The sequence below is a fragment of the Protopterus annectens genome, chromosome 6.part0 (genome assembly GCF_019279795.1).
Source record: "Protopterus annectens isolate FY-2018-M chromosome 6.part0, PAN1.0, whole genome shotgun sequence".
Taxonomy (NCBI): Eukaryota; Metazoa; Chordata; order Ceratodontiformes; family Protopteridae; genus Protopterus; species Protopterus annectens.
Genome location: NC_056737.1, coordinates 1,855,442,396 through 1,855,461,424, shown reverse-complemented (window position 1 = coordinate 1,855,461,424; position 19,029 = coordinate 1,855,442,396).

Here is a 19,029-nt window from a genome sequence, read left to right as displayed (position 1 = left end):
TTGTAATGATGGGTACCAATTTTTGATGAGAAGTGCAGTTCTGCATTAGCTGCAAGTAGTCACATTCTGGACTTAGCAGCCCTAATATAGGGATATAATAGGACATAAACAGACACAGCAGCTCCTCAGATGGAAGAAGGATCCTAGAATGGAAACATAAGGATTCAATAACAGTTGACACTTAGTCCTTAACTGTAAGCTTGTCTTCAAGGATTACCCCAAGATGATTGACCTCAGACACAAATCCATGCCAACACTATAGAAAATATTAGTTTCTCGAGTCAGGAATTTTGAATTCCTTTGTGTGGCATGGATAACAAAAATGGCTATATTGGAGGTATTGAGTTTAAGCTAATTATGAATCATCCCTTGATGGATGCATTCCAGATTCTCCAGGAAGGAATTCATGACTGCTATGGTAGAGCACTGCAGCCAAAAATATGGACATCTAAGTAGCACAAAATCTGAATACCAATTAGCACATAATTCTTCTCACTTCCAGTAGGAATGTGGGATACTACTCAAACATGTTTAAAAGACAAAAATAATGGAAAAATATAAGTATATTATCAAAGTGAAAGTGTCAAATCTGTAAACTTTAATGGGCTTTAAAGCAAGACTCTACCACACATGGTCATCTATTTTTACTTCTGGAAAAGGGAGATATAAGATGTCCATTATCTTTCTTTAAATGTTTGGTTCCACTAATATGTTGGTCATATAGTACGGCTTTCTGCATACCAGGCAGCTTCAAAAACATTGGGTGGGTGGGGTGGGGAGGGGCAGAAAATTGTGTGAATAGGTAAATCAAGCCTGAAAATAGGGACATACCACAAAAATAGGTGCATCATGTGCAGGAGTAAATTAGGCCTGAAAATAGTAATGTTCCCGCAAGTGTGGGCATTTGAGGGGTCTGAACATGCATATGGTGAAAAATATGTGACACAGAATACTAATCTGTGGAACTCCACAGTCCAGTGGATGGGAAGAGGTGCTGTAAATTCCAAAAACCTCTTGCTGGCAGCATCTTGTGAGGCAGATGCCAAACATTCTAATATGACTCCTGAGATACCACAGTTCTGTAGTTTCAGCAGTGTCCCAAAAACAAAAATGTCAGAAACCAATGAAAGAACATGGAAGACCAAAACAGAATAGTTTACCTGCTGTCACACCTAATGGACATCATTAAAAACTAATGATGGAAGTCTCAGTACAATGTCAAGTCCATTATCCAGACTGAAATAGAAAAAAGGTGACTAGTGCCTTAAGATGAGAACTATGTTGTTAATATATCTCCTTTTCAATAATCCTACTGCTAAACGGGTGGTTTGAGATGGGGCAGCATCTATTAAGACTGTTGGGGTCCAAACCAGGTTTCTTAAGAATCATGACTAAGGTCTCCTACATAAATATTGGTAAGACTGCTGATTTAATAGGCGAGGCAATGATCTAATGCATAAGAGGTGACAAAAAACTCCAGACAAGACATAAGAATCTGATAGGACAAGAGTCAAGTTTACAAATTCTCCAAATCACTTTAAGGAAATCACTAAGGAACAAAGAAGGACTTCAAGGGAGATATGGTGCCACTACATGCCGTATGTAGTATGTAGTTAATGTGATATAGGACAGCAGCTGCCACAGGATAATAGGAGAATTACTATTGGGATGACTGTAGTGCAAGCCTATAACCAAAACATGTGGTAAAGAAGTCTATATTTTTTAATAACAGACCACGCCAAAGGCAGTTATGTTTGTTAAATTGTTACACTGATTAACATGGACTACATGTAGAACCCAAAAATATTTTCCCAATGCAACAAAATGTATTTTTTCAAATCTGCAAAATGTTAACAATACTAAGAAGCATACCTAATACCTAATTAAAAACTTTTAATAATATGTAAACTCTATTATTTTGGTCAAGGTATGCCCTTCCACATGATTTGCATTCTTATCTCTGGTTGGTAGAAACAAACTGTATTAAACTCTGTCTTGATTCAGTAACATTTCACTGATCATCTAACTGAATTTGCCTCCTTCTCCATCTGCAATGGAAATCATTATCTGTTGTTCCCTACAGGTCAAGGAAGCAAGATTGTTGGAGTTTATTCAGCTCTCATAATGGAAGACCATTAAGTTACCTATTTAGTGTCAGCTAGAAATGCACCTGAAAAATATATCCTACACTATGTGATTCAGAAACACAGTATTGTATTAACATAAGAATACAGAAATGCAGTTATAAACTGACTGCATTAATTAGTATGCAAGCATATGTGTAAACCTAATAGAATCTAATAGATACAAATACTAAATCCAATGTTACCTACAAATTATATAAGCTAACCTTTGAGCTATCAGAGCTCATTTTGTCTTGTCAAAATGGACTGTGCACTTACCACAGATCTTCTACCCGAGTCAATGTCATATAACCTCTCAGAGCAAAAATGTATAAAGATACCATTACTCTGCCTGAAAACCAAATTTAATACATGCATAAGATATAAATGATCTATTCCAGAACAAAAGACTGTGGATGCCATGCCATAAAGCTTCTGAGCTTATAATACCAGTGAGTTCATTGATGTTGTATTACATTTCCTTGATGACAGAAGAAAGCAATTAGCCTGTCTAGTCTGCATTTAGCATTCTATTTGCCTTCCATCCCTGCTGATCTGTCTCCCATTCTCTGTCCAGGACCTTTCTGAATGCCTCCATGGAGTCTCCTTCTATCACAATTTCTTGCAATCCATTTGATATGTCTACAGCCCTGTCTTCAAGGAAGTACTTTCACAGATCCAAGGAGCAGTTAACCCATGAAGTGTGCTGACTATTCACCATCTCCATTTTCTGGCTCCTCTAATCTGACTAGTCCTTTCCAATTAACTGCTTTAAAAAATACCCTGTTTGTATTACTTCAAAATGGTATGATTGCTATTTTGTTTATTATTGGAATGCACCACCACCAGGGTCTTTTTTCAGCTATGACTTTTACATAGGATCAAATAATAATTATAAAATACACATCTTAAAATGGGAGTAGAAACAATTATTATAAAATAGGTTTGGATGGATATAGCTAAGGACAGTAAAGTAGTACTGAAGTGCCACACAATGCTGTTCAAAAGCCCTTTGCAATTTATCAAGGTCATTGTGCAATTGGGAAAGACCTTTTGCACAATCCTGTGTCACTGCACAATGACAGTAGTTTAAGCACCAATTTCCCATGCTAATGATCCCATGCCCCAATTGTCTGCAATTCATAAATGGTACAAAACTATTATGTGATCTCTTCCAAATAGAGTAAACCTTGGAAGCCACTCATGGGTAAAACCATCCCCCTCCCCTGCTAGCATGTTACTCATAAAATAATAAAATAAAATAATGCAACACCTCTGTTGCGTGGCAGGAAAAACTCCATTCCACAATAGAGTCCCCTACAGTTCAGGCAAACCTCATACCACAGTCAACTTTGTTTTACCCCAAGACTGTCACAATGGTGATGCCCCGCTAATCAGAGTTTGCACTGCACTAGAGCCCCTCAATATCATAATATGGTAATAAAATCTATTCTGTCTTCATGCCTGATGACTTATTTCTTTATGAATCACAGTCAGGCATGATAGTGGACCACAATGCAGTGGAGTAAAGCACCATTTTAAGGTACATTGTGAACTGCCAAGTATCAACACATAAGATGTAATATACCATAATAAGCTGCCTTACATAACTGCACATTACAGTGATGGCATGCTATACAGTGCCATCTTCCATCCCCAGCAAAGAAACACCTAGTTCAGTCACATACTAGCTGCTGCTCTGCACCAGTCATAAAACCAGGACGGGTGTTGTACCCCATAGTGGACTACCGGGATTCATTCCTACAACTCACAATAATCCCTAACAGTATACTGAATGTGATGTGTAAGGTGCTTACCCATATTTGTGCACCATGCCCACAAATATCAAGGTAACTATGATACAGTGATAGCTTTAGTTTTTGATAAACAAAAATATTGTTTTATTTTCTGCCTTTTTCTGTTGTCTTTCCTTTTCAAAAATTAAAAGCAGAGGTAGGACTTTTGCTTGGTATTATCTGCACATTTGCATATGCTCCATACTTAACAGTATCATTTTATCAGCAGAATAACATATTCATACATATTTTTCACTGTTGCTTGTTTTGCTACAGGCATTGAATGTACTTGACAACAATCAAATAATATTTTTTTGTCTATGCTACTACCATTTCTGAATTAGTTTATAACTTACAGGATTATGATTGTGTGTCTAATCACAACCAAGCTGTTGTTATGTTTAAGAAGCAGATGTCAAGTAATTCACCTTGACAGCGGAGTGAAGCAAAGCTTGAGAGGTAAATCTTAATATCCATTTCAAAAAAGTATAATTACTTGGTTATGAGCGGTGAGACTGGATCATAATTCATTGTACGACATGGAGTTTTATTATTATGGTCACGGAGAAAGAAAAAACTATGTAAGAGCAAAATGCTTTACAGCACATGGTAATGATATATTTTTGTATTATTTGGTTCACTTTATTGTTTGTATAATTTCTGTTTTATAATCTTAATTTTAAGAAAATTTTTTTGACAAAAATGTCTTTGTTGTACCAGTAGCATTTACTGCTACAATGTACACCAAAACAGATAGAAAAATAAATAAACTATAAGACCGCAATATATATTACAGCTTACATACAACAGCCAAAGTGAATTGGGTTGGATTCTGTTACAGTTTTTAAAGCTGTGATACATTTTGACTGTAGATGCACACAAAAGAAGTGTGGCAGCCCAAAGGGCATTACAGCTTTTAAGATGTTTTAAATCTTCCTGTCACTATTCTGTAATGGCCACTGTTTCTGCTTTAGCAAAAGAGTAGAACTTAACAGTACTAAGCCATATTCTACCAGAGCTGAGGACTGTTTATCCATCCGCGAAACCTGACTCTTCTGTGAGGTTCGAACTATGCCAGTTCTAATAGATACAGCTTGCTCAGGCTTTAAGCTCCTCAAGTAGAAAACAGCAACACTCCATATAACCAGACCGGAACTTTATCTTTCCAATCCTACTGCTACAAGTCCATACAATTCAAAATGACATTTTCCTTGGATATGACGTTATTTATATACTTATGAATCTGCTCAACACATGTATAAATGAAGGCCACCCTCCAGACTAGCTTCTCTATCAAATGTTATTACACCTGGAATCCAACTCTTTATATAACAAATGTCAGCATCATTTGACACAAATCTTTTTGGCCACTTGATATATGTCATTACTTCTAAATAAATAAGAATATTGCTATCTAAATAAATAAGAACATTTCTAGCTAAATAAATGAGAATATTTCTGTCTAAATAAATGAGAATTATGTCTGGTCTTATTGTTCCTTTGTGAACCACTTATCACCATTATGAGGTGACTACACCGCATACTCCTATTACTGTATAACTAAATTTGAATGATTTAGCTTATACCCTGATGGATTACCACCTGGTCTTCCCTGTGCCCTGTTCAAAACATGAGAATGCCACACTAACCATACTGTCCTTGCACATATAAAATGATAGCACAGCAAAGATTTCAAAGGCCAACAGCAGACATGCATTCTTTAATCTTTTTTTAAGCCTCCGTTGTTGTTATTATTAGATTGCAGGCATAATTAGTTATGTCTTCAGCTCTTCATAACTGGCCTTTACCAAAGGTGTTGAGGGATATAGCCTTGAAGTTCAATATGCAGCTGAGATGCTTGATGGTGCAGGCAGGGACAATGGGTTTGCCCATCCTGGGGACTGGTACATGTGTTTAGATGCACCATGACAGATGATCACCATGGAAGCCAGGAGCATGTGGGTGATGCCATCCATTGAGAGACAAGGCTGTGGTTGAGTCGCATGCAGAGCCCTTTGTGATATGCTATTAACCCTACTGCATGCCAACCCCTGGGAGAGGATGTGTGTTAGCAAGGGGTAGAATTAAGCCTTGGGAGAAAAAGAATCCCCATCAGCAGTATGATACTGCCCCACAAAGCCTTTATCTCCTCAACATCCCTGAAAATGACTTAAAGCTAAAAGCAGAATGTAAATGCCACAGATGAACTACAAATGAAGTGTAGGGAGAGATGAGAACACACAGTAAACTGAGAAGTAGTGCTGACATAGTAGGTATTACATATGTAACAAGTACTTACTAGCGACACTTACATTTACTTATCATTAATACTGTGTGTGTGTGTGTACAACTGTGCATGTGCATGTGTGTGTGTGTGTGTGTGTGTGTATATGCTATGCCTTTTGAATGCGCATACATGTTTTTGCATGTGAGTGTGTGTGTGTGTTTGTATACTAGACAAACACTGCTTGCCTCTATGTCTTTCTGACTGTATGTGAGAGTGGATGGTCGCATGTGTTTGTGAATATGCATGAGGAGCACTGCATCGGTGTGTGTGTGTGTGTGTGTGTGTGTGTGTGTGTGTGTGTGTGTGTGTGTGTGTGTGTGTGTGTGTGCGTGTGTGTGTACTTAACAAACACTACTTGCCTCTCTATCTTTCTGCTGTATGTGTGAGTGGATTCTTACACATTCCCATGACATTTTAGTAAAAAATATATTTTCTTTTAAACTGTAGCAAACTTCTTGCTACAAAATAGCATGCAGTGGCTGCAGTTTATACTCTGCGTGGAGAGCTACAGTGCTCAGCTCTTATTTTAAAAAAGACACTATTTTTTTGTCTTTAAACTTAGTAAACTCTTTGCTACAAATGTAGCAAACAGTTGCTACAGTTTATATATCACACAGAGCACTACAATGGTCAGCTTACAATGTTGTATGCAGTGGTTGCAATTTACACATAGTGCTACAGTGCTCAGGTTTGATCCAAATGCAATACCATATGACTGTACCACCCAACACTTTGTGACCAAGTCATTTACCTACTTCTTCCTGCCCTAACAATGCTACACTACTGCAGGGGAACATTTTTCTAAAAAAGAAATTTTGCAGGTGGCAAGCCCCCACCACACACACCCCTTTACTTAAGTATACTAACTCCATTGATGCATATCTGTGTAAAAAAGTAAAAATACTATACACAGGGAATCACTACCACTACTCAAATAGAAAACATTTTAACAATGGTTGTGCATAGGTAATGCCAAGCATCGGGTAGTTTTTTTTTCATACACTTCTACATATTTCTACTTCTGTATTTCAGTGTTTATGTAGTTATACCACATTCTGAGAAACGGGCTTTCAACCAAATTGCCATTCAACTGAATGGACTTTCAACCATTTGGATTCAGTGCTTTGTCTTTCAACAAAATTAGTATTCAACCACATGTCAGGGTTCCATATATTTTTACACTTTGTTAAACAGGTTAGTCCCACTGGGCCAGTGGCCTCTTTTCAGGGGAGACCAACATTTTATTTGTATGTTGTTGATCAGGTTAGTCCCACTTGGCTAGTGGCCTCTTTTCAGAGGAGACCCAAAGTGTTATTCATACTGACTGTGGGAAATTTGGCCAGTGCACCAGGGAACTTCCCCTACTCTTGGTAGGTGGGGGAAGGCTTTGTGTATTACACATCTTGACTTTGTGTTTCCTGTCCGGGCATGGAGGCAGCCAAGAGAAACAGGGAGAAAACATGGCTGATTCAGCTTTTGCTGAAAATGAAGTGAAAGTTGCTGAGAATGTACTTGAAATGGTAGAATCACTACCAGAAGTTTTTTCTGATGCTGTGTGTGTAGAAAAATCAGTGACACTGGAGGAAAAGGAGACTGTAGCTGTAAATGAGATGGAGTGAGAGGAATACTTTCAGAGGAGATTGTTTGAAGGAGAGACAGTTACCTCTGAAACATGCATAATAACAACCCTCCAATTGGCCTGGGGGGTTGCAGGATGATTATTTGGAAGAAATAGTAAACAAAAGTGACCCAGAAAGTGGAGAAGCAATTTCATGGAGCAACATCATGGAGAAAATGGAAGAAAAAAAAGAAGAAGAAACTGTGCCAGAAAAGTTCAGAACTTATACACAAACTGTAGGAGAAGGAGAAAATAAGAAAGAAGAAATAAAAAAAAAAATAAAAAAGAAGTACACAGTACATGTGAGCAGGAAAAAAGAACGTTTGGACAGGTATGAGGTTTGGGACTCTGTCATAGCACCTCTGGGTGTCAAGGCAAAAGAGGTAAAAGCATTTATTTGAATTAATAAAGAGACTTTTGTGACTTTATATTTGAGACTGGGCAGACCATGGAAAACTTTTTGGGTGCATATGAACAAAAGAAAAATATTTATCCATGGTCAGAATCTGTGGTGCAAGCTTTTTACAGACAAACAAAAAAATAAAGAATAACAATCCAGTTTAGAACTGAAATTGAAACAAAAGAACTGAAAGAACATTTAACTATATATATAAAGAAGTAATGGACACTACATAGATATATGATGAAAGAGGACTATGGACTGGGGGATGGGAATGTGGAATAATACTGAAAAGGGAAATAATGTTATGCATGCACCTAGTATTATTAATGTTCATGGTAATAAGAGTAATACGAAATACAGGGGTCAACTAAAGATTTGCTATTGTTGTGGAAAAATGATCATTTAATCAATGAATGTGATAAAAAAGATATGTATGTGGTAAAACAGGGCATAATGCAAAACAATGTGATTTAAAGTACATAAAATGTGGCAGTACTGGTCATTCATGGCTAGAATGTGAAATGAGTGTGCAAGAAAATGAAAATGCAGTTATACAGGAGAAAGGCATAGAATATTGTGCTAAAATGTACAAAAAGGTGTGACTGATAAAGAGTTTATACATGAAGTTAAAGAAAGTAACAAGGAAAAAGAAACAGAGGAGACATGTGAGGAAGAAGCTGAGCACAGTAAGAAATAAAAAATATTCAATAGGAAAAGAGTTAAAGGAAAAGAAAATTCAAAAATATAATGTTTAGAGAAAATAAGAAAGGAAAGGTATAAACATTTTATTATACTAACTGTTGTTAAAAGCTAAAAATATTAGCTTTAAATGTATACAGTATGAAAAATCTTAAGAGGAGAATTGGTAAATTACAATGGTGTGTTGTCATAGATGCACATGTTATTGTTTTAGAAGATATCAGATTATTAACAGAGTAAGGAAGAACACAGACTGAAAAACTTTAAAATGCTGTGGTAGTTTGGAACATGGGGAAAGAAACATGCGCTGGCATATGTATATTATGTCAAGGAAGCAATAAAATATTAAATGTAACCATAGTGGAACTAGGATGACGTGCGGTAATATTCTTGAGATGGAAAAATATATGTATAGAATTATAGCTTTACATGCATATGTAACAAAGAAAGAGAGAGAAAGGACGTTTAAAAATATTCTTCAGAATGTTTGTGCAAATATGGACATTATGGAGGTGGGTGATTTAAATTGTAATTTAAGAGAAAATAAGAGTAAATGTGATGTTGAAATTGTTAAAGAAATTATGAGAAGCGGAAGGTTAAGTTTATGGGAGAATAACCCCTGGACACTATAAAAGGAATAAAATTAGGACAGAAATTGTTTATTTTTTACTACCTGTTTAAAAGTTATACAAAAAGGAATTAAGTATGCTGAATTTTCAGATCATGTGGATATATGAGTTAAAGTACAGGGAAATGAAGACTATATAAGAACAGGAAAATAAATAAAGCGAAGTGATGAAAAGGAATTAGATTTAGAAGAGAAAAAAGAACTTATGGAATTATGGGAAAATCATATGAATATGAAAGAGTTTTATGAGAATTGAACTCTTTGGTGGCTTAATTTTAAAGAGAAATATAAAAAATGTTTTTAGAATGTATAAGTAAGAAAAGAAAAGAAAAAGATAGATATAAGATAATAAGTCAAGGAACTTATAGAGACTTATTAGAGAAGAAATATTCCTTTTATGAAAAAAAAGAGAAATATATAAAATGAATTACATTAAAATTAACAACTTGCTATATAAACAAAAATATTGTTTACAAGGAAAGAAAGAAGAGGTAGCATCATATCTGAGTAAAATGATAAAAGAAGGAAAAATAATAAGAGAATTCAAAAATAAGGAAGGTAAGCAAATAAGACAGCAAGCAGGAATATTTGAAAGAATTAAATAATATGTATTGGAATTATTTGTTAACATACAAGAAAAGATAGAACAAATTTATAAAGGTGAAACATTAAATAATGAAAATAATGAATATTCAGAACAAAAATTAACTATGAAAGAATTTAATGAATTCTAAAAGATATTAACATGAATTCTGCAACAGGATTGGATGGAATTGAATATGGTATATATAAAGAAATGAAAGAGTGGCAAAAATTCTTTTTATAGAAATTATGAATGAATGTTTAGGAACTGGAATTAAAGAGAAAGAGATATGTACAGGAGTTATAAAATTTATATTTAAAAAAGGAAAAAAAGAGGAGATAAAAATTGTTTACCTATAACATTGAATAATACGGATTATACATTTTTTATGAGAATAATAAAAAAGTTACAAAAATGGATAGAATATATGACTAAAATTTATTCAGAAGAAAAGGAAAAGAAAGTAGAGTTATTATGGATAATAAGTGAAATAATCTATATAAATAAAATGTAGAAGTGAAGGTTATGATAGGGGATATAAATAAAGCCTATGATAATATTCAATATAAATCATTATGGGAATTTTGCAGGCATATAATGTAAGCAAAAAATACTACAAGTAATAAAATCTGTTTATGAAAGGAATTATATGAAACTAAATGTAACTGGCTGGATAATGGAGGAAATAAAAATAGAATGTGGAATAAAACAGGGCTGCCCATCTAGTAGTGTAATTAGATATGAATGTAATAGTGAGGAAAATTAATAAAATGTCAAGTAGCAGTGGATACAAAATGATGAAGGGAGTACAAGTGCCAATAATGTATAATTATGTGAATGATATTCTACTAATTGTTAAAAATAAAGTATGGATGGAAAAAGTAAATGAAAAGTAATTGCAAATTAAAAAAAATTGGTTTAAGTAAAAATAAAGAGAAAAGTAAAGAATTTAGTTTTTAAGGTATGATATAAGGTAATGAGTTCAGTGAAAAATATATAGATATATTAGGAATAATATTTGGAAGGAATGAATACAGACAACAACAGTAGGATAATGTACTCACGTAAAGGATATGACTATTTTTGGAAATCATATAGATTTTCATATAGAAAAAAAGCATGCTTGTTGAACACCATGGTAATATAACAAGTTACTTATTTTGCTAACATATATGTGACTCCTGTTAAGTATGAAAGGAACTATATTTTCTTTTTGAATCCAGTCAAAAGAGGGGCTCTATAGATGAGATCAGAACAAGGAGGCTTGGGTTTAATAGATCTAATAGTGCATCTTTAATTTTGTATAAGGTATTAAAATAAATTATGAAGGAAAATAAAAACTTGATAGAAATGGTACTATATTATAAATGCAAAGAATTGTGGAAAGGAATGGAAGTTAAAAAAAAAATTAAAAGCATTGTCAGTGAAGAAATGAAAGAGTATCAAAAAATTGTGTCATGGAAAATAAAAAAGAATATATGTGAGAAAAATAGAAAGGAATGGTATTTAAATATTATGAAAGCATTTTATTGCATTGATCCACTGGAATATTTAAAAATATATAATAAAAAAGCCATAATAATGAGATATAATAACTATAAAAAGATTAAAGAATATTATGATTTTTTTATGGAGATTGTCTATTAGAAAATTGCTGGTTAAGGCAAATATGCTATACAAGAGTGGAAAGAAATGAGTAAACATAATAGGATGAAAATTGTGTCAAAATTTGAGCAAATAAATATGGACATAATAGCATGTGGTTATTATGGTGCAAAAAATCAGGAAGAAGTGAAGAAAATAGTCAGAGTAATATTTTATGTTTCATGGATATGGAATGAGAGACTAAATGAAATGAATTGCAATGGAAAATAGACTTTGACAAAGATTCTGGAGAAAATAATTTTCTAGTTGTGCAAAAACAGCTCCAGGTTAGTGGCGCAGCATGATACCTCCGAGATCATCCATGTGCAACTAACATCAGGCAAATCTGCAATGCAAATTGTGACCTGCTACAGATCACCCTCCATGACCCAAGACCACCACTCCGCCTTTCTGGAGACACCGGAAAACATGAAGGTCCTACCGAACACCCTGATATTGGGCGATTTCTATTACCCTACCGTTAACTGGGAAAACTACTCAATTGCAAACTCCCAGGTCCAGCGCTTCCTGGAATTTATCATCTCAAATGCCCTGGATAAGCTGGTAAACTCCCCTACCAGAGGTGAAAACATATTGGACCTGGTCATCACCAGCATGGGCGACAGGTGTTCCGCATCGGAGGTCAACCAGTCACTGGTTAGATCAGACTATAAACTAATCACTCTGGATGTCCACACCACACCACCACCCCCAAGCAAGGAAACCACAGTGAAAAACTTTTCTGTAGCAAACTTCACCTTACTTAAGACAGAGGTGGTAAGTTTCACAGCCCCCACGCTAAAGGATAACAGTGTCCAAGATGCAGGAACCTTTACAAATGCACTCTATGAGCACCTACAAGGATGCATGGATCGTGCCATCCCTAGCAAAACCAAGACTCACTCCTCTAAGAGAAAGAAACCAGTCTGGTGGACCCCTGCCATAAACAGGCTATACAATAGAAGGAGGAAATTAGTTCAGAAAAAAAGCAAATCCCAAGAAGAAAAGACATCCCTGATCAGTATCAGTAAGAAACTAAGGTCCCTCATAAAAATCATCGAAGGCTAACTTCAAAAGAAAAATAGCCAAGGATTTGAAAGATAACCACAAAGCCTTCTTTAGCTATGTCAAGAATCTAAGTGGCAACTTGAAGAGATGCTCTGAGCTAGTGCAAAATAGCACAAAATATACTGAACCTACTGATATTGCCAACATCCTGGCAGATAGATTAAGTGCAAACTTCACCGCCCACCCCCAAAAGGGCTCACAATAATATCAGAAAAGTGTAGTGTCCCAGAAATCAAAGACACACAGGTGAAAACAGCCCTTTCAAAAGCCAAAAACACAGCGTCACTGGGGCCAGATGGTGTCCTAGGCTGCGTCTTGCACGAACTAAAGAAAAAACTAACCTCCCACCAAATACACTGTTCATCTTCAGCCTCTCCACAGGCTATGTGCCCATAGAATGGTGCACAGCAATGGTTATTCTGCTCCACAAAGGAGGGGCCACAACTGACCCTGGTAACTATCGCCCAATAATCCTGATTAGCCTGGTCTGCAAGGCTATGGAACACATCATCATGGAACTCATTAACAAATACATTAGGAACCTCCAAACACTTGACCTGACCCAGTTTGGCTTTGTTAAGGGAAGATCATGCCTACTAAACCTGGTTGACTTCTTTGAGACAGTCACCAAGGCCATAGATGAGGGGAAGTTGGTTCACACAGCCTACCTTGACCTCACCAAGGCTTTTGACACCCTTCCTTACTTGGGAATTATAGAAAAACTCACCAGCCTGAACATAAACCCCTACAGCACAAGATGGGTTGCCAACTGGCTTACAGGCAGAACTCCCACGGTAAGAATAGTGGGCTCCAGGTCCGGCTCTAAACCAGTCACAAGTGGTGTCCCACAAGGTGAGGTCCTGGGACCCCCTACTGTTTAGCATATACTTCTCAGAAGTACAGGCAAACACAAGAGGACTATGGTGAATCAAGTTCACCGATGGCTGCAAACTGGGAGCCATAATTGACTCTCCAACTGACATGGACATTCTCCAAAAGGCCTTACTGCGACGGACACCTGGTGTCAAAGTCATGTCTCAAGCTAAATGCCAAAAAATGCATAGTCATCCTGTTTAGGGAAAAATAAAACACCCGTGAATTATCACATAGGTGGCAGCCCCCCTTAATACAGAAGAGGTAATAAGAGATCTGGGGACCCAGGTAGATAGTAATCTCTCCTTTGACAATCATATTGCCAAAGCAGTTAGAAAATCTTTCTATGTAGCCCATCTAATTACTAAAGAAATAAAGAGGTTATAGTGCCCCTCTAATCGTCACTCATCAGACCCATCATAGAGTACAATGCCCCATTTGGGATGTACCTCACAAGACACCTCCAACAGCTGGAATGACCACAAAAGTACCTCAACAAGAGGATTACTGGCCTCAAACATATGTCCTATGCAGCCCGACTGGAAAAACTCCGGCTGTACTCAGTGGCATATCGCTTACTCAGAGGTGATCTCTGCTTGACATACAAAGCCATGTCCAATTCAGAATTGATGGGCATGCTCCACCTAAAGAAATCCAAGTCACTGCGAGCCACTTACTCTAGTGAGCTATACCTCGCCACAACAATAAATAGCACATGCTGGAGGGATAGATTCCTGTCACAAAGACTCCCCATGCTTTGGAACAAAATTCCTAACTACATTAGGCAGAGCCCCTCACTAACATTCTTCAAGAGAAACCTTGACGAGTTGATGGGTAACAGAAAATACACCCCTGGGATCACTTCATTGGCTCTTCTTGACAGAGGCTCAGTTAATTAATCACTGGGGCCAGGAAAGCTGACAAACTCTGGCTAGGCTTATAAATGCCCTTGGGCAGATAGCCTAGTACCTACCTATGAACCTAGGAACCTATAAAAGAGTGCGAGGAATGCTTAAATAGAAGTTTTTAATGTATAGATATTTGTAAAGAAATGTAAATAATGTAAATATAATATAGATATATATATATATATATATATATATATATATATATATATATATATATATATATATATATATATATATATATATAAAAGAAAACCCTACACTTTTAAGTATATGGGCATTCCATTCTTAGTGATGCTTCCTGCCGCCAGTCTGGGCACATAGGTTGCTTGGAGAAGCAGGCGGTAGTATGGTGACAGTGTGCTGTGTGGAAGAAGTGAACAATAAGATCATGGAGCAATATGCAGAAGAGGTTAGTGCAAAGACAGTGGAGGAGTCACAAAAGATGTTGGTACCAGAGAACAAAATAGTTGGAGGAGTGGAGAATTCAATGAAAGCAGATAAGAAGGGAGAGATTAATGAGGATAAGGAAGTGAAGATAGTTGAACCTTTACATGACTCCAAATGGCTATTTCAAGAAAGATTGTTGGAGGGAGATAGGAGATCACAACAGGAATGCATGATTACAACCCTCCAATCAGGAGGGTTATGGGATGTATATGTTAAGGAGTTACATAATCAGAGTGAACCAGACAGTGAAAATGCAGTTTCAATGGGACAAATTATGGAGAGAGTCCAGGAGGAAAAAGAAGAAGACATAAGGAAAGAAGTGAAAAAGTTGCATGCACAAACTGTCAAAGAAGGGGAGAAGGAGAAAGAAAAAATGGATGAAATAAGGAAAAAGCACCTTGTAAGAACAAGCAGTAAGAAAGACAAAGAAACTGCTAGGTATTAAATATGTGACAAAGTTGCACCATTGGGTATTGCTCTCAGAGAGGAAGAATATTTATTCACATTAATAAAGACACTTTGGTGGTATTTTGTTTGAATCAGGACAGTATAGGAAAATATTTTTAGAAAGGTATGAACCAAAGAAAAATGATAATCCTTGGAACTTATATGTTGTGCAAGTATTTAATACAAAGACAAAAAATAAGATATATGTCCAGTTTCGAACCAAAGTATGAAAAGAAGTATTGAAGGACTATTTAAATACTGCATTTAAAGAGATTATGGACATTACAAAATATATGACAATAGAGTTTTATGGACTGGGGGTTGGGAATGTATTGTTGTATTACAAATGAAAAATGAAAATATAATGCATATTCTAAGTGTGATAAATGTGAAAGGGAATAGAGGGCTTGTAAAATATTGGGAGTCAACCAAAATCCTGCTCTTTTATGTAAAAGTGATAATTTAGTTAGTAATTATGAAAAGAGAAAATGCTATATTTGTGGTAAATCAGGTCACAATGTAAAAATGTGGAATAAAATGTGTAAAATCTGAATTAACCGGACATTCATAGATGGACTGTGAAGAAAATATCAAAGGAAGATAAACATGAACAAGAAAGTATGCACGAAATAGAAAAGACACAAAAAGACAAGAAATAGAGACAAAAGTAATGAATAATGATGATAAGGGTTTTGGTAAAGAGAAAAAAATTATTTATGAAAAGAATAACAAATAATTAAAAAAATATTTAAACAAAGGTATTTTTTGCAGGGAAAGAAAGAAGAGGTATCTCCATATTTAAATAGAAAAATAAAATAGAAGAGTAATAAGAGAAATAAGAAATGAAATGGGAAAATGTGTTAAAATGCAAAAGGAAATAATTTATATAATAAGAAATTATATAAATAAGAATTTTGTAGAACAGTATACAAAAAGAGAACATAAGTGGAGAGTGGAAAATTATCCAAAGAAGATAATTTGGAGACAGAAAAGAATATTACTATGAAAGAAATGGAAAGTGTATTAAAGACAGTGGATATGGCAACTGGCAACCATCCAACCCATCGTGTAAACCTTTATGGCTTCATCCAACTAGTCCAGTCGCCAACCAGGATAAATAAAAACTCCAGCAAGCAAACTACCCTGGATTGGATACTAGTCAGTAAGAGCCCAGAGTCATATATAATAGGCTGCTTATCAGATAGCCTCGGTGATCACTCCCCAACATTCCTACTCAAAAATACCTATACCAAGCTAAACCTGTTGTCTACCGTCAAATACATAAAAACTAAACTGTAACCCACTCACATTCATCTCATCCCTCAAAGAATGTAACTGGCATCCTCTAAAGTACCTCAGTTTTGATGACGCAGTTGAATTTTTTAATATTACCTTCCTGAGCATCCTTAATTACCATGCCTCCATAAGACTTTCCAGAACCAAAGCACAAGCCTCCCCATAGCTACAGAAAACCACTAAGTCAGAAATTAAATACAGGGATAAAGCCTGGGAGAACACTGCACAAAACCAAAACCCCCTCGACTAGATAGAAATTCCTAGAACTACACAATAGAGTCAAAAAGCTAAGAAAATAGGACAAATTCCAATACTACCAGTCTGCCGTAGACTTCTCCCAACACATCCCCAAACAATTCTGGTCCTCCATAAACTCCATACTCCATCCAGGTAAAGTCAGTACCCCTCCTCCTAACATCCTTCACTCCTCCAAAAATATTGCTACCTCATTCAACACACACTTCACACAAACCACACTATCACTAGCTAAACAACACAACCCCCCCTCCAACCCACACCTTCAACCAGTAATCTCCCCACTGCCTTCTCTTTTTCTCTTGTACCTACCTCCAACTACAGAAAAATCTTAACTAAACTTAAGCCCACCAAATTAGCAGCAGACAACCTCCCAATTGAATACCTACAAATTGCAGCTGATGCTCTGGCCTACCCAGTATCCATCTTGATTAACCGATCTCTGTCAGAAAGTTACATTCCCACACTATGGAAAGTATGCATGCGATAATTTAATGCTACCTTTGGGGATTGACGCAAAAGACATTAGAGCCTTCATAATTTGGAAGAGAGACATTTTGTGACATAACATTTGAGAATGAAGTCTTAATAGAAAGAGATTTTTTTAATTGTGAAGAAATGACTGTTATCCATGGGATACATTTATATTTTGCAGGCAAGAGACTTGATTTAAAATGTTTTTCAATTTTACACTAATGAAATTGATTTAAAATATGTTAAAAAATTATTTTTCATGTATGTGTTTCTGATATTGTAGAAGTTAAAGATGAGAGATGTATTTGGAATGGGTGTGGAAAGTGAATGTTTTTAAAATATGAAAAAGATATGATAAACTGTTATATGTGTATATGGCAATAGTGAAACAATTAAGTATATGGGACAGATTAAAACCTTTTTTTTGGAGTTATCTCAATCATCTGATAAATGAGTGTACAAAAATAAGATATAATCAATGCAGGTAAAAGATCATATGATGAATAAGTGTAAAAAGAAATGTAGAATATGTGAAAGTGAAGGGCATTTTGGTTTGATTGTAAAAAGAATAAATAATATAATGAACAGAATTGTTTATAAAAAGAATAAATAATATAATGAGTAGGATTATGAATAAAATATAGCAATGTCTGAAAGCAATGAGGAAGAATGGTAAAATGTGTTAATGAGAAAAGATAAAGTAATAAAAGATGATTTAGATAAAATGTTATATTTCAGGATGAAGATTACTGTACTGATAGTATTGAAAATGAATATATTAAGAGGGATAAATCAGATGTTTGTGAATGGACTGTAAACTATGTTAGGAAAAGAAATTTGATAAGTGCTAGGGTAAGAGTGAGGAAAAGAAAATTTAAAAATACACCACCCAAGATTAAAAAGAAAGGTGAGGAGTAGTTTTAGATATGTTTCAGTTAAAGTAAAAATAACTACCAAAAAAGAACTCAAAGTATCACTCGGAAATAAAAACAAGCAACTGTTTTAGTGAAGCGCTTTTCATCCCAATCTATGGTGAGACTTCCACAGATCAAAAGCGCTTCAATAAAACAGTTGCTTGTTTTTATTTCCAAGTGATACTTTGAGTTATTTTTTTCAGTAGTTATTTTTACAGTGTATTTCTTTGTCACCAGTTTCCATGTTTCAGTTAATGAAAATATTGAAAAATTTGCATCTGAGGATCAATGAATAGTTGTACATAAACTCAGAAAAATATTAAACAGGGAGAAGAATAACAAATAAAACAAAAATTTAAAACATGTCCCTTAAACTTACAAAGAAGGAAAAGTAAGAATTTTAGTGTGCTTTAAGTAAATTTGAATAGTATTATTAATATTGTAAAAAGGATAGGAATACTGGAATGGTGTGCTAAATGTGATATACATCTTATTCTTATAGAGGATATACAATTCCTGAGAAGTGAAGAAAGATTGCAAACAGAAAAAAATTATGAGGTGGAAAA